Source organism: Pan paniscus, chromosome 1, assembly GCF_029289425.2.
Source record: "Pan paniscus chromosome 1, NHGRI_mPanPan1-v2.0_pri, whole genome shotgun sequence".
NCBI classification, from domain to species: Eukaryota; Metazoa; Chordata; class Mammalia; order Primates; family Hominidae; genus Pan; species Pan paniscus.
In genome coordinates this window covers 2,506,142-2,522,342 of record NC_073249.2, presented here as the reverse complement: position 1 = coordinate 2,522,342, position 16,201 = coordinate 2,506,142, and the positions used below count along the sequence as shown (strand labels likewise).

Below are 16,201 nucleotides of genomic sequence, written 5' to 3'. Positions count from 1 at the left end.
ATTACATTCATAATGTTGTGCAACCATCATTTATATCTATTTCTAAAACTTTTATCTCCCCAAACAGAATCTCTGTGCCATTAAACAATAACTCCCAGCCAGGCGCAGTGGCTCAGGCCTGTAATCCCAGCACTTTGGGAGGCTGAGGCGGGTGGATCATGAGGTCAGGAGTTCAAGACTGGCCTGGTCAAGATGGTGAAACCCCATCTCTACTAAAAATACAAAAAATTAGCCAGGCATGGTGGCGAGCACCTGTAATCCCAGCTACTTGGGAGGCTGAGGCAAAGAATTGCTTGAACCCAGAAGGCGGAGGTTGCAGTGAGCTGAGATCGTGCCACTGCACTCCAGCCTGGGCAATGGAGCGAGACTCTGTCGCAAAAACAAACAAACAAACAAAAAACCTCCCCATTCTTTTTTATATTTTCTGTCTTTTTATTGATATTCTCATTTTTTCCTACATTGTCTTCCTGATTTCCTTTAGTTCTTCATCTATGGTTTCTTTTAAGACAGTTGATTTAAATTCTTTGCCCAGGAAATTCAATGTCTCGGCTTCTTCCGGGATGTTTTCTGTCTATGTATTTCTTTCACCAGAATGGGCCACACTGTACTGTTTTTTTGATATGCTTGGTGATTTATTTGTATTGAAAACCGGACATTGGTGTATTATGATGTGGTAACTCTGGAAATTAGGGTCTCGCCTTTGTTCAGGGTTGGCTGTTCTTGATTGCTGAAGCCTTAGCTTGTGTTTCTTTTCCAGTCTTTCAGATTGGCTCTGTGCTCAGGTACTCCTTTAACACTTAGCCAGGTCATCTATAATTCTGCCCCAGCCTTCACTTCTGCTTGCACTAAGTTTATGGGTCTTCTCTGGCCCTTTCTAAGCGTGCGTCGTGTCCTGAGCTGTCGCGTGTAGCTTTCTGAATTCTACAGTACCACAAACATTTTTGAATGCTCTGATTTCCCAAGGAAGCGATCTTCCTGGCTTTTCCCCCTGGCTTTAGATTGTCTAGTTTATGTCTCAACCATATTTTTTTTGCACCCCCCCCCCCCCCGCCCGCTTGGCTGTGGGTTTTTGATCACCTGACAATATTTTCCAGCAACACCTGCTGCTTTTCTGCTCTGAACGTGTTCTGAGTTTTGCAACAGAGAGGCAAGTGCCTTCTTTCAGTCTTTGGGTAGCCCCAGACAGATTAGAACAAAAACAGTGATTTGCAAGTAAGATCTGCTCTGCTCCCTTCAAAAGCAAGTACTGGGGTGCCACACTGGGAATGAGGGCTGCTGTTGAGCTGGGGAAAGGAGTGAGGTAAGGGCAAGTAAAAACACCCAAAGCTTTGCTACTCTTTTGACATTGCCTTTCTCTTGATTCGGTGGTCACTGTCTTGTTCAGGCATACCTTTGTTTTCCAGAGTTCTAAGAAGTTACATCTTATAGTTCTGGATGTTGTTTTTTTAAAAAATATTTCTGTGAAGGCCTCAGAGTTTGAAGCTGCCTGTTCTGTCATTTTGCTTATGACACTCAAGGCCTTTTCATTTTAGGGCTTCCAGTAGCAAGAACTGTGCCCAGAGGGATGGAATTAGATCGAACTGCTCTGAAAGAGTACTACTATTTCATATTTTTATACAAAAGCATATTTTAGATAAGGATGTCATTGATTTAGAAACTCAAACCAGTTAATCTTTGGGAAGTGATATTATCTCTGTTTTAGAGATGGAAAAAAAACAGCACAGATATTGAAGTCTCAAGACACTGGTTGAGATAGAGTTAAAATAATAGAGCTTTAAGAAAACAGTTACACATAGAATTACCATTTAATCCAGCCATTAACTTCTAGGTATATACCCAAAAGAATAGAAAGCAAGGACCCGAGCAGATACTTGTACACTAAGGTTCATAGCAGCATTATTCACGGTAGCAAAAAGGTAGAAACAATCCAGGTGTCCATCAACTGATGAATGGATAAACAAGATGTAGTATATACATATAATGAAATGTTCAGATTTAAAAAGGAATGCTAATCTGATACACTCTACGTATGGTTGGATGGATGCTACAGCACAGATAAACCTTGAGGACAGTATGCTAAGTAAAAGAAACCAGACACAAAAGGACAAATATTTTATGATTCCACTTATATAAGCTATGTAGAATTGGCAAATTCACAGAGACAGAAAGTAGAATAGAGGTTTCCAGAGCTGGAGCGAAGGGGAATGAAGAATTAGTATTTTATGAGCACTGAGTTTCTCTTTGGGATGATGAAAAGTTTTGGAAATGGATAGTGGTGATGATTGAACAACATTGTGAATGTATTTTTTTGTTTGTTTGAGACAGGGTTTTGCTTTTGTTGCCCAGACTAGAGTGCAGTGGCGCAATCTTGGCTCACTGCAACCTCCACCTCCCAGGTTCAAGTGACTCTTCTGCCTCAGCCTCCCAAGTAGCTGGGATTACAGGTGCATGCTACCACGCCGAGCTAATTTTTTGTACTTTTAGTAGAGACGGAGTTTCGCCATGTTGGGCAGGCTGGTCTCGAACTCCTGACCTCAGGTGATCCACCTGCCTCAGCCTCCCAAAGTGCTGGGATTACAGGCGTGAGCCACCGTGGCCAGCTGTGGACGTGTTTAATGCCACTGAATTGTATACCTTAAAATGTTTAAAATGGTAAATTTTGTGTTATGTTTTTTAAAAAAATAGCCCCCCAAAATCATAACAGGTCAGGCGCAGTGGTTCGATCCAATAATCCTAGCACTTTGGGAGGCCAAGGTGGGCAGATTGCTTAAGCCCAGGAATTCGAGACCAGTCTGAGCAACATGGTGAAACCCCATCTCTAAAAAAATACATACAAAAATTAGCCAGGGGGTGTGCACTTGTTGTCCCAGCTACTTCAGAGGCTGCAGTGGGAGGATCACTTGAACTGGGGAGGTCGAGGCTGCAGTGAGCCATGATCGTACCACTGCACTCCAGCCTGGGTGACAGAGTGAGACCCTGTCTCAAAAAATATATATATAACACTCCAAACTCAGTGTTAGGGACATACAAAGCTTAACTAATTGAAATTTGCTGAGTTTTAAAACATAGTTCTCGAGCATTTATTATTTACTATATGCCAGCCACTGTGGTACATGCTTTATGTGGATTATCTCATTTACTCCTTGTCACAATCTTATCAAGCATAATACAATTAGCTCCAATTTATAGACGTGGGATCTGAAACACAGAGAGAATAAGTAACGTGCCCAATGTCATTGCTGAAAAGTATATCACTGAGATAAAGTACATCCCAGGACTTCATCCCAGGTAGTCTGACTTCAGACTTTGTGTCTAATGGTTAAACTATACTATCTCACTTTTGCTGAACTTTAAAAGTGTGCTTAAAGCAATACATGACTTTCCACAATTTGCCACAGAACAATTATTGCACATTCCTTTCCTCAGGGTGTGTTGGTGGCTATGATTCCTGCCTGCCAGCCTCAGCAAGACAAAACATGATCAGAGGAAAGGTGGATGGTTCACTCTTAAGGGAAGTAGTGGATTTGGGTTTGTTTCAGTAATCGTCTCTGAATAATGGCATAACCTTCTCTCAGATTTTTAATTTGATCTAGTTTCATTGCAGTGAAAGGAAGCTTTAACACTTGGATCAAAGAAAGTATTTGTATAAAAGCAGCGAATGTAGTTTTGAATGATAGGGTACTTGTACTCTGAGTAGTAGTATACAATATTTGAACTGTATGAGGCCTTTTTTTATTCTTTCTCTCTCTCTCTCCCCCCCCCTCACCTCCTCTCTCTCTCCCCCTCTCCCCGTCTCCCCCTCTCCTCTCTCCCTCTCCTCCGCTCCCCCTCCCCCCTCCCCCTCCCCCTCTCTCCCTCTCTCCCCCTCCCCCTCTCCCTCTCCTCCTGTCTCCCCCTCTCCCTCTCTCCCTCTCCCTCACATTCTCTCTCCCCCTCCCCTCTCCCTCTCCCCCTCTCCCCCTCCCTCTCCCCCTCCCTCTCTCCCTCTCCCTCATGTCCTCTCTCTCTCCCCCTCTCCCCCTCCTCCTCCCCCTCTCCCTCTCTCCCCCTCTCCCTCTCCCTCACGTCCTCTCTCTCTCCCCCCTCCCCCTCTCTCCCTCTCCCCCCTCCCTCTCTACCTCTCCCCCCTCCCTCTCCCCCTGTCCCTCTCTCCCTCTCCTCCTCTCCCTCTCCCCGTCTCCCTCTCTCCCTCACCCTCATGTCCTCTCTCTCTCCCTCTCTCCCCCTCTCCCTCTCCCCCTCCCCCTCTCCCCCTCTCTCCCTCTCCTCCTCTCCCTCTCTCCCTCTTCCCCTCTCCCCCTCTCCCTCTTCCCCTCTCCCCATCTCCCTCTCCCCCCCTTCTCCCTCTCCCACCCTCTTCCTCTCCCTCCCCCTCTCCCCTCCCCCTCTCTCCCTTTCCTCCTCTCCCTCTCTCCCTCTTCCCCATCTCCCCCTTTTCCTCTCCCCCTCCCCCTCTCCTCCTCTCCTCCTCTCCCTCTCTCCCTGTCCCCCCTCCCCCTCTCCTCCTCTCCCTCTCTCGCTCTTACCCATCTCCCCCCTTCTCCTCTCCCCCCCTTTCCCTCTCTCCCCCTCTCCCCCTCCCCCTCCCTCTCCCCCTCCCCTCTCCTCCTCTCTACCTCTCCTCCTCTCTCCCTCTCTCCCTCTCCCCCTCTCCCTCTTCTGAGTCTAGCTTTGTCTCCCAGGCTGGAGTGCAGTAGCCTGATCTCGGCTCCCTGCAACCTCCACCTCCCAGGTTCGAGTGATTCTCCTGCCTCAGCCTCCCAAGTAGCTGGAACTACAGGTGCACACCACCATGCCCAGCTAATTTTTTGTATTTTTAGTATAGATAGGTTTCACCATGTTGGCCAGGCTAGTCTCGAACTCCTGACCTCAGGTGATCCACCCGCCTTGGCCTCCCAAAGTGCTGAGCTTACAGGCATGAGCCACCACACTTGGCCTGTGTGAGGTCTTTAAATAACCCTTCCCTATCCTCAAAAATGCCCATCAGCTTAGTTTATGTCATCAGTAACACTACAGGTTGAACATCCCTTATCCAAAATGCTTGAGATTAGAAGTGTTTCAGATTTCAGATTTTTTTTTTTGGATTATGGAATATTCGCATATATATAATGAGATATCTTGAGGATGGGACCCAAGTCTAAACACAACTTTTTTATGTTTCATATACTCACCCTGTATATAGAGACTGAAGGTAATTTTATACAATATTTTAAAATAATCTTATACATGAAATAAAACTTTGACTGTATCCTCTCACATGAAGTTAGGTATAGAATTTTCTCCCTGTGGCATCTTGTCAGCACTAAAAAAGTTTCAGGTTTTGGAGCATGTCGGACTTCAGATTTACAGATCAGAGATGCTTAACCTGTATCACCATATATATAATAATTGCCACTCTTTACCTAGGCCTTGGTGTTTTCTGTGTGACATCTTTCCAGTCCCCATTTTGACAGCAATAAATTTTTTTTTTTTTTTTTTGGAGACAGTCTCGCTCTCTACAACCTCCACTTCCTGGGTTCAAGTGATTCTCCTGCCTCAGCCTCCTGAGTAGCTGGGATTATAGGCATGCACCACCACGCCCAGCTAATTTTTGTATTTTTAGTAGGGACAGGGTTTCACCATGTTGGTCACACTGGTCTTGAACTCCTGACCTTGTGATCTGCCCACCTCAGCCTCCCAAAGTGCTGAGATTACAGATGTGAGCCACCATGCCCGGCTGACTGCAATAATTTTTTATTCTCTTAATTACTTACTAACTAGAGTACCAGCTGTGAGATTTTGCTCTTAAACATCCAGTCACATCATTTTCCCAATCATGCAGACAAATGGTTATATCCTTAGTTATATTCACAGAGCACTGTGAATATCTGCCGATCAATGCTAGATTATTAAAAGGAACGTGAATGTCAGGGTACATTCCTAGTGTTTTAAGGTAAAAGTCATTAAAGTATACTACTATATTGTTTCACAAAATGCCTCTTGACCATTATCAGAGATAGATTCTAAGCTAAGTGGAGCAGTTATATGTTAGAACTGACACAGAATTCAGACGGTGTGATCAATTGAATAAAATTTCTCAATCAAGGTAATTTCCCCAGTCTTTGGCCCATGGTTATTACAAAAAAAAATTTTTTTTTTTTCTTGGAGATGGAGTCTCGCTCTGTCACCCAGGCTGGAGCGCAGTGGCGCGATCTCGGCTCACTGCAACCTCCGCCTCCTGGGTTCATGCCATTCTCCTGCCTCAGCCTCCCGAGTAGCTGGGACTACAGCAGGCCCGGCTAATTTTTTATATTTTTAGTAGAGTCGGGGTTTCACCGTGTTAGCCAGGATGGTCTCAATCTCCTGACCTCGTGATCCGCCTGCCTCGGCCTCCCAAAGTGCTGGGATTACAGGCATGAGCCACTGTGCCCGGCCACAAATAATTTTTAAAAAGAAATAATACCTCTTCACAGCTACTCAGGAGGCTGAGGCAGGAGGATCATTTGAGTCCATGAGTTCAAATCCAGCCTGGGTAACATAATGAAACCCCATCTCTGGGCCAGGCGCGGTGGCTCACGCCTGTAATCCCAGCACTTTGGGAGGCCGAGGCAGGTGAATCACCTGAGGTCGAGAGTTCAAGACCAGCCTGACCAACATGGAGAAACCCCGTCTCTACTAAAAATACAAAATTAGCCTGGCATGGTGGTGCATACCTGTAATCCCAGCTACTCGGGAGGCTGAGGCAGGAGAATAGCTTGAACCCAGGAGGTGGAGGTTGCAGTGAGCCGAGATCGTGCAATTGCACTCCAGCCTGGGCAAAAAGAGCAGAAACTCCATCTCAAAAAAAAAAAAAAAAAAAAAAAAAGAAACCACATCTCTGAAACCCTTAGTAGTTACATGTAAACTGTCATCTCCATTTTAGAGCTTAATGAGGTTGACAGGTCTTAAATTAGGTCTTATGAATGTGCCTGTTACTGTCTTTAAATACTTATAAATAGCATCACCAAGTTATTTAATGGCTAGTTTTTAACTATAGGTCACTTGGCTTTCACGGATGACAACGATAAATAGAACTTTTTGTTCTTGTCTAGCTGTATGGATTCATATGTGGCAGCAGAAAGCTTCATTTATATTGAGTGAGATTTTGTAGGGAATTACATGGGGCGGTATGTTTTGATTTGGTTTTTCTCCTTAACTATAAAAATACCTTGAAAACTTTTTGTGTATTAGAAGGAATTTTAGGTCAGACATGGTGGCTGGCGCCTGTACTCCCAGCGTTTTGGGAGGCCAAGATGGGAGGACCAGTTGAGGCCAGAAGTTGAAGACAAGCCTGGGCAACATAGCAAGACACCACCCCCACTGCCCCCCCAGAAAATTTAAAAATCATCCGGGCTTGGGGGTGTGTGCCTGTGGTTCCAGCTACTCGGGACACTGAGGTGGGAGGGTCGCTTGAGCCTGGGAGGTTGAGGCTTCAGTGAGTCATGATTGGGCCACTGCACTCCAGCCTGAGCAACAGAATGAGACTTATTTTTTTCTTTTTTCTTTTTTGAGATGGAGTCTCACTCTGTTGCCAGGCTGGAGTGCAGTGGCCCAATCTTGGCTCCCTGCAACCTTCGCCTCCTGGGTTCAAGCGGTTCTCCTGCCTCAGCCTCCCGAGTAGCTGGGACTACATGCATACGCCACCACGCCCGGCTAGTTTTTGTATTTTTAGTAGACACGGGGTTTTACAATGTTGGCCAGGATGGTCTCAATCTCTTGACCTCATGATCCGCCCACCTTGGCCTCCCAAAGTGCTGGGATTACAGGGGTAAGCCACTGCGCCCGGCCAAGACTTATTTTTTTCCGTGTTACATCATGAATGCTTCATTAATATTACTTTAAAATCTTAGTATATTATAAAGACACACAATTCACAATTGTCAACTCACAGCACATCAGTCTAAGTACTCCTGATTATGCTAATGTTTATTTTCTTTATTATTGCTTTTACTAAAAATAAGCTCTTAGAATATTATCCCTTACTAAAAACAAATGAACTGTCAAGCATTAAAAGACATAGAGGAAAATTTAATGCATGTTACTAAGTGAAAGAAGGCAATCTGAAAAAGCTACATATTGTATGATAAAATGTGAAAAAATATATACAAGCTCAATGATGTTCAAACCTACAGTATTGGTGAATAATAACCTAAGCAATTTAATACTCCAGCCTAGTTCTTATAACTCCTGTTATTCACTATGACATGAGTCATATAAACTTTAGTAGCTTTAACTACACTTTCCTCTGAATGTTTGTCCTCAAATAAGATTGGACTTGTCTCAGAACTGCTTTACCACTCTTGTGACCTTTTTCAGTTAAGTGACAATAAAGCTGTTTTTCAGGCTGAGACTTAGGGGCACTCCTGCTTTTTGCATGCACTGTCTCATTTAATCCTCACACTAATATTATAAGGTAGATGCAACAGCCCCCATGTTACAGAGGAAAAAATAGAGGATCAAAGAGATTAACTTGCCAAAAGTATGGCTAATAAGTAGGTGAAGCATGCTGAGAACTTAGGGCTGCCTTAATATCCATGTCATTCTTCCAACTCTTTGGCAACAGTTTTCTAATATGAGTTCTTTACCACATTAATGCTGTGAAACTAAGAACACCATATTTTAAGTAGCTTAAAATTCCAAGCAACCAGAATATGGCTAGTGTTACTTTCCTATTTTATATGTGCCTAAAGTAAAGTACATCCTTGGTCATTTCATAACATGTATAACAATTGCTATGATTATTTGAGCCACGATAGAATTCTATTCTAAGAGCTTGGCAGAGCTAGAAGAACAACCTGCTCTTTGGTAGGGAGTATTGCAGCACGCTTCTTGCAAGGACATTCAGTTTTCTTGCCTGAAAAGCAAACACACCACTATTTGTATAGTCACCAGTCTAGGCAAGGGAGGAGCAATGGTTTTAAAAATATACCCAGAAAGGAACTAGAAGATACTTGTATTAGGTGGGTAACCTTACCTTCCATTATCGTAAATAGTTGCTCAAGCTTCTTCACAGTAATGGTCTGCATTTCTTATGTAGCAAAATCTCTGGAGATTTTGAATGTTTTTGATGGTCAGAACTAGAGAACTTCTCCATCCAATCTCTTCGTTTTAGATAAGGAAACTATATAGGTCAGCAAGTAAAAAGTCTAATCGAAGGTCTCTTGGAAAAATCATAGCAGAACTGAAGTCTCTTGCTCCTTTCCCAGTGCTCTCTGATTTTATATTACTCTGTCCCCACAAGGAATGTTATCTCAAGGTAAGATGGTTTTGTATAGTAATGGTTATCTCTGAAGCTCATGTTGTTTAAGGCCTGACAGATAATCCTTTTGTAGTATGAGTCTTGTAGTTTTGCTAATGTCTTCAGTGATTTAGTGTGACCCCTCTGAGCCTAGATCATATTTTCCTTCCCCTCCCTACACTCAATGATTAAAGTACGATATTCTTTCAATTGCCCATTAGCCCCCTGCTGCTCTTGGAATCCTTAGACTTCTGTGGGCTTTTGGAACTTCTGCTGTTAGGTTTCATGAATAATAGTCCCCCTTCTGTTGAGTTTCTCTGTTTACATCATTTTATTTACCAATGTATTGCTTTTTAATATCAGTAACATTGAATATTAAAGTAGGTGATAAAATGGATCAAGCAGGAAACTTGACCATTACAAATCGATGCTAACTAAATAACCGAGATAACCACGATGCAGGTTGCCGATTATCCAGGACCCTTTTTTGATCTCCTTTGGAAAGGGAGTCATCAATTCTGTCCTTTTTCCTTAACTTTGAAAGCCCATCCTTCTTTGGCAATAGTCTTCAAGGGTTTTATTTAGCTCCCTTTTACTAAAAACGAGCATCACAAAATCTCATCTGTTTTTTACAAAGAAGCCTGGAGTAATACCCTGATAACTATAGGGGAATAATGTCATCAACAGAAGAATAGAATTTGGGAAGCTGACCTTATCACAGTCTATGAGATTAAATGTCTTGGGCATAGTAGTGTAGCTGGAGAAAAGGGAAAAAAAAAAAACACTAATTCTCTTAGTTTCTTTGTAGTTCTCCATGGAAAACTCCTTTACTCACATTGGTACCCTTTTGGTTTTGCTGCTATGGTGGTTAGAAAATTAGAAAGCAGAAGAATCACCTCCTGTTTTTAGAAATACCCTAAAAAATGGCAGGCCATCACTGGGCCTTGTACTTCTAATGGCCAAAATGTATAGCAACATAAAGTGTCTAGAAGAGAATTCTCTAAAATACAAGTAATCACTGTAGGTGATTTTTTAAAGAAGCACAGCACGTGGAATTGTAGTGTTGAAGACACCATGCTGGGTATCACTGGAATAACCCCTGTGCTGCCAGAGTTGATGTGAAATACAAGATGACATCTTAAACCAATTACTGTACTGCAACCTAGCATCATACGAGGCCATATACCAGGTTCAGAGGAAAGTAACTTGACTTCAAGCTCACGTTATAGGGAAAGATGTGGATTTTATTAGAGTAGAACATAAATAGGCTTAAACAGGAGGAAAATATTCTAGCTGTTAGGATCTGTAATTACTCAGAAAGGCAGGAAGTGTTTTACTTTGGGAGATGAAGAATGGACCAGTCTGGCCAGGGCAGTGGGTTTCACATTCAAATCCAAAGATATGAACTGCAGGACAATAGAAGGCAGGGCTCTGGGCACACTCTACAGGGAGGACGGCTTCAGTCATGGTGCATACACACGATGGGCTCTGGGCACACTCTACAGGGAGGACGGCTTCAGTCGTGCATACACACACTGGGCTCTGGGAACACTACAGGGAGGACGGCTTCAGTTGTGCATACACACAGTGGGCTCTGGGCACACTCTACAGGGAGGACGGCTTCAGTCGTGCATACACATGATGGGCTCTGGGAACACTACAGGGAGGACGGCTTCAGTCATGCATACACACGATGGGCTCTGGGCACACTCTACAGGGAGGACGGCTTCAGTCGTGCATACACACGATGGGCTCTGGGAACAGTACAGGGAGGACGGCTTCAGTCATGGTGCATACACACGATGGGCTCTGGGCACACTCTACAGAGAGGACGGCTTCAGTCGTACATACACACGATGGGCTCTGGGCACACTCTACAGAGAGGACGGCTTCAGTCATGCATACACACGATGGGCTCTGGGAACACTCTACAGGGAGGACGGCTTCAGTCGTGCATACACACGATGGGCTCTGGGCACACTCTACAGGGAGGATGGCTTCAGTCGTGCGTACACATGATGGGCTCTGGGAACACTACAGGGAGGACGGCTTCAGTCGTGCATACACACGATGGGCTCTGGGAACACTCTACAGAGAGGACGGCTTCAGTCGTGCATACACACGATGGGCTCTGGGCACACTCTACAGGGAGGACGGCTTCAGTCGTGCATACACACGATGGGCTCTGGGCACACTCTACAGGGAGGACGGCTTCAGTCATGGTGCATACACACGATGGGCTCTGGGCACACTCTACAGAGAGGATGGCTTCAGTCGTACATACACACGATGGGCTCTGGGCACACTACAGGGAGGACGGCTTCAGTCGTGCATACACACGATGGGCTCTGGGCACACTCTACAGGGAGGACGGCTTCAGTCGTACATACACACGATGGGCTCTGGGCACACTACAGGGAGGACGGCTTCAGTCGTGCATACACACAATGGGCTCTGGGCACACTCTACAGGGAGGACGGCTTCAGTCGTGCGTACACACTATGGGCTCTGGGAACACTCTACAGGGAGGACGGCTTCAGTCGTGCGTACACACGATGAGCTCTGGGCACACTCTACAGGGAGGACGGCTTCAGTCGTGCGTACACACGATGGGCTCTGGGCACACTCTACAGGGAGGACGGCTTCAGTCGTGCATACACACGATGGGCTCTGGGCACACTCTACAGGGAGGACGGCTTCAGTCGTACATACACACGATGGGCTCTGGGCACACTACAGGGAGGACGACTTCAGTCGTGCGTACACACTATGGGCTCTGGGAACACTCTACAGGGAGGATGGCTTCAGTCATGGTGCATACACACGATGGGCTCTGGGCACACTCTACAGGGAGGACGGCTTCAGTCGTGCATACACACGATGGGCTCTGGGCACACTCTACAGGGAGGACGGCTTCAGTCATGGTGCATACACATGATGGGCTCTGGGCACACTCTACAGAGAGGACGGCTTCAGTCGTACATACACACGATGGGCTCTGGGCACACTCTACAGGGAGGACGGCTTCAGTCGTGCATACACACGATGGGCTCTGGGCACACTCTACAGGGAGGACGGCTTCAGTCATGGTGCATACACACGATGGGCTCTGGGCACACTCTACAGAGAGGACGGCTTCAGTCGTACATACACACGATGGGCTCTGGGCACACTCTACAGGGAGGACGGCTTCAGTCGTGCATACACACGATGGGCTCTGGGCACACTCTACAGGGAGGACGGCTTCAGTCATGGTGCATACACACGATGGGCTCTGGGCACACTCTACAGAGAGGACGGCTTCAGTCGTACATACACACGATGGGCTCTGGGCACACTCTACAGAGAGGACGGCTTCAGTCGTGCATACACACGATGGGCTCTGGGAACACTACAGGGAGGACGGCTTCAGTCGTACATACACACAGTGGGCTCTGGGCACACTCTACAGGGAGGACGGCTTCAGTCGTACGTACACACGATGGGCTCTGGGCACACTCTACAGAGAGGACGGCTTCAGTCGTGCATACACACGATGGGCTCTGGGCACACTCTACAGAGAGGACGGCTTCAGTCATGCATACACACGATGGGCTCTGGGAACACTCTACAGGGAGGACGGCTTCAGTCGTGCATACACACGATGGGCTCTGGGCACACTCTACAGGGAGGATGGCTTCAGTCGTGCGTACACATGATGGGCTCTGGGAACACTACAGGGAGGACGGCTTCAGTCGTGCATACACACGATGGGCTCTGGGAACACTCTACAGAGAGGACGGCTTCAGTCGTGCATACACACGATGGGCTCTGGGCACACTCTACAGGGAGGACGGCTTCAGTCGTGCATACACACGATGGGCTCTGGGCACACTCTACAGGGAGGACGGCTTCAGTCATGGTGCATACACACGATGGGCTCTGGGCACACTCTACAGAGAGGACGGCTTCAGTCGTACATACACACGATGGGCTCTGGGCACACTCTACAGGGAGGACGGCTTCAGTCGTGCATACACACGATGGGCTCTGGGCACACTCTACAGGGAGGACGGCTTCAGTCATGGTGCATACACACGATGGGCTCTGGGCACACTCTACAGTGAGGACGGCTTCAGTCGTGCGTACACACTATGGGCTCTGGGAACACTACAGGGAGGACGGCTTCAGTCGTGCGTACACACGATGGGCTCTGGGCACACTCTACAGGGAGGACGGCTTCAGTCGTACATACACACGATGGGCTCTGGGCACACTACAGGGAGGACGGCTTCAGTCGTGCATACACACAATGGGCTCTGGGCACACTCTACAGGGAGGACGGCTTCAGTCGTACATACACACTATGGGCTCTGGGAACACTCGACAGGGAGGACGGCTTCAGTCGTGCATACACACGATGGGCTCTGGGAACACTCGACAGGGAGGACGGCTTCAGTCGTGCATACACACTGTGGGCTCTGGGAACACTCTACAGGGAGGACGGCTTCAGTCGTGCGTACACACGGTGGGCTCTGGGCACACACTACAGGGAGGACGGCTTCAGTCGTGCATACACACGGTGGGCTCTGGGCACACTCTACAGGGAGGACGGCTTCAGTCGTGCGTACACACGATGGGCTCTGGGCACACTCTACAGGGAGGACGGCTTCAGTCGTGCGTACACACGATGGGCTCTGGGCACACTCTACAGGGAGGACGGCTTCAGTCGTGCATACACACGATGGGCTCTGGGCACACTCTACAGGGAGGGCGGCTTCAGTCGTACATACACACGATGGGCTCTGGGCACACTACAGGGAGGACGGCTTCAGTCGTGCATACACACGATGGGCTCTGGGCACACTCTACAGGGAGGACGGCTTCAGTCGTGCATACACACGATGGGCTCTGGGCACACTCTACAGGGAGGACGGCTTCAGTCGTGCATACACACGATGGGCTCTGGGCACACTCTACAGGGAGGACGGCTTCAGTCGTGCGTACACACGATGGGCTCTGGGCACACTCTACAGGGAGGACGGCTTCAGTCGTGCATACACACGATGGGCTGTGGGAACACTCTACAGAGAGGACGGCTTCAGTCGTGCATACACACGATGGGCTCTGGGCACACTCTACAGGGAGGACGGCTTCAGTCGTGCATACACACGATGGGCTCTGGGAACACTCTACAGAGAGGACGGCTTCAGTCGTGCATACACACGATGGGCTCTGGGCACACTCTACAGGGAGGACGGCTTCAGTCGTGCATACACACGATGGGCTCTGGGCACACTCTACAGGGAGGACGGCTTCAGTCATGGTGCATACACACGATGGGCTCTGGGCACACTCTACAGAGAGGACGGCTTCAGTCGTACATACACACGATGGGCTCTGGGCACACTCTACAGGGAGGACGGCTTCAGTCGTGCATACACACGATGGGCTCTGGGCACACTCTACAGGGAGGACGGCTTCAGTCATGGTGCATACACACGATGGGCTCTGGGCACACTCTACAGTGAGGACGGCTTCAGTCGTGCGTACACACTATGGGCTCTGGGAACACTACAGGGAGGACGGCTTCAGTCGTGCGTACACACGATGGGCTCTGGGCACACTCTACAGGGAGGACGGCTTCAGTCGTACATACACACGATGGGCTCTGGGCACACTACAGGGAGGACGGCTTCAGTCGTGCATACACACAATGGGCTCTGGGCACACTCTACAGGGAGGACGGCTTCAGTCGTACATACACACTATGGGCTCTGGGAACACTCGACAGGGAGGACGGCTTCAGTCGTGCATACACACGATGGGCTCTGGGAACACTCGACAGGGAGGACGGCTTCAGTCGTGCATACACACTGTGGGCTCTGGGAACACTCTACAGGGAGGACGGCTTCAGTCGTGCGTACACACGGTGGGCTCTGGGCACACACTACAGGGAGGACGGCTTCAGTCGTGCATACACACGGTGGGCTCTGGGCACACTCTACAGGGAGGACGGCTTCAGTCGTGCGTACACACGATGGGCTCTGGGCACACTCTACAGGGAGGACGGCTTCAGTCGTGCGTACACACGATGGGCTCTGGGCACACTCTACAGGGAGGACGGCTTCAGTCGTGCATACACACGATGGGCTCTGGGCACACTCTACAGGGAGGGCGGCTTCAGTCGTACATACACACGATGGGCTCTGGGCACACTACAGGGAGGACGGCTTCAGTCGTGCATACACACGATGGGCTCTGGGCACACTCTACAGGGAGGACGGCTTCAGTCGTGCATACACACGATGGGCTCTGGGCACACTCTACAGGGAGGACGGCTTCAGTCGTGCATACACACGATGGGCTCTGGGCACACTCTACAGGGAGGACGGCTTCAGTCGTGCGTACACACGATGGGCTCTGGGCACACTCTACAGGGAGGACGGCTTCAGTCGTGCATACACACGATGGGCTGTGGGAACACTCTACAGAGAGGACGGCTTCAGTCGTGCATACACACGATGGGCTCTGGGCACACTCTACAGGGAGGACGGCTTCAGTCGTGCATACACACGATGGGCTCTGGGCACACTCTACAGGGAGGACGGCTTCAGTCGTGCGTACACACGATGGGCTCTGGGCACACTCTACAGGGAGGACGGCTTCAGTGGTGCGTACACACGATGGGCTCTGGGAACACTCTACAGGGAGGACGGCTTCAGTCGTGCATACACACGATGGGCTCTGGGCACACTCTACAGGGAGGACGGCTTCAGTCGTGCATACACACGATGGGCTCTGGGCACACTCTACAGGGAGGACAGCTTCAGTCGTACATACACACGATGGGCTCTGGGAACACTACAGGGAGGACGGCTTCAGTCATGCGTACACACGATGGGCTCTAGGAACACTACAGGGAGGACGGCTTCAGTCGTGCATACACACGATGGGCTCTGGGCA

The 16,201-nt window shown here is 48.3% G+C and overlaps 1 protein-coding gene across 3 annotated transcripts in view; it reads left to right on the top strand.

The window, feature by feature from the left end:
- CNST (consortin, connexin sorting protein) overlaps positions 1–16,201 on the top strand; it is a 107,962-nt gene that overhangs the window by 43,461 nt on the left and 48,300 nt on the right. The gene's annotated exons all lie outside the window — the stretch shown is intronic.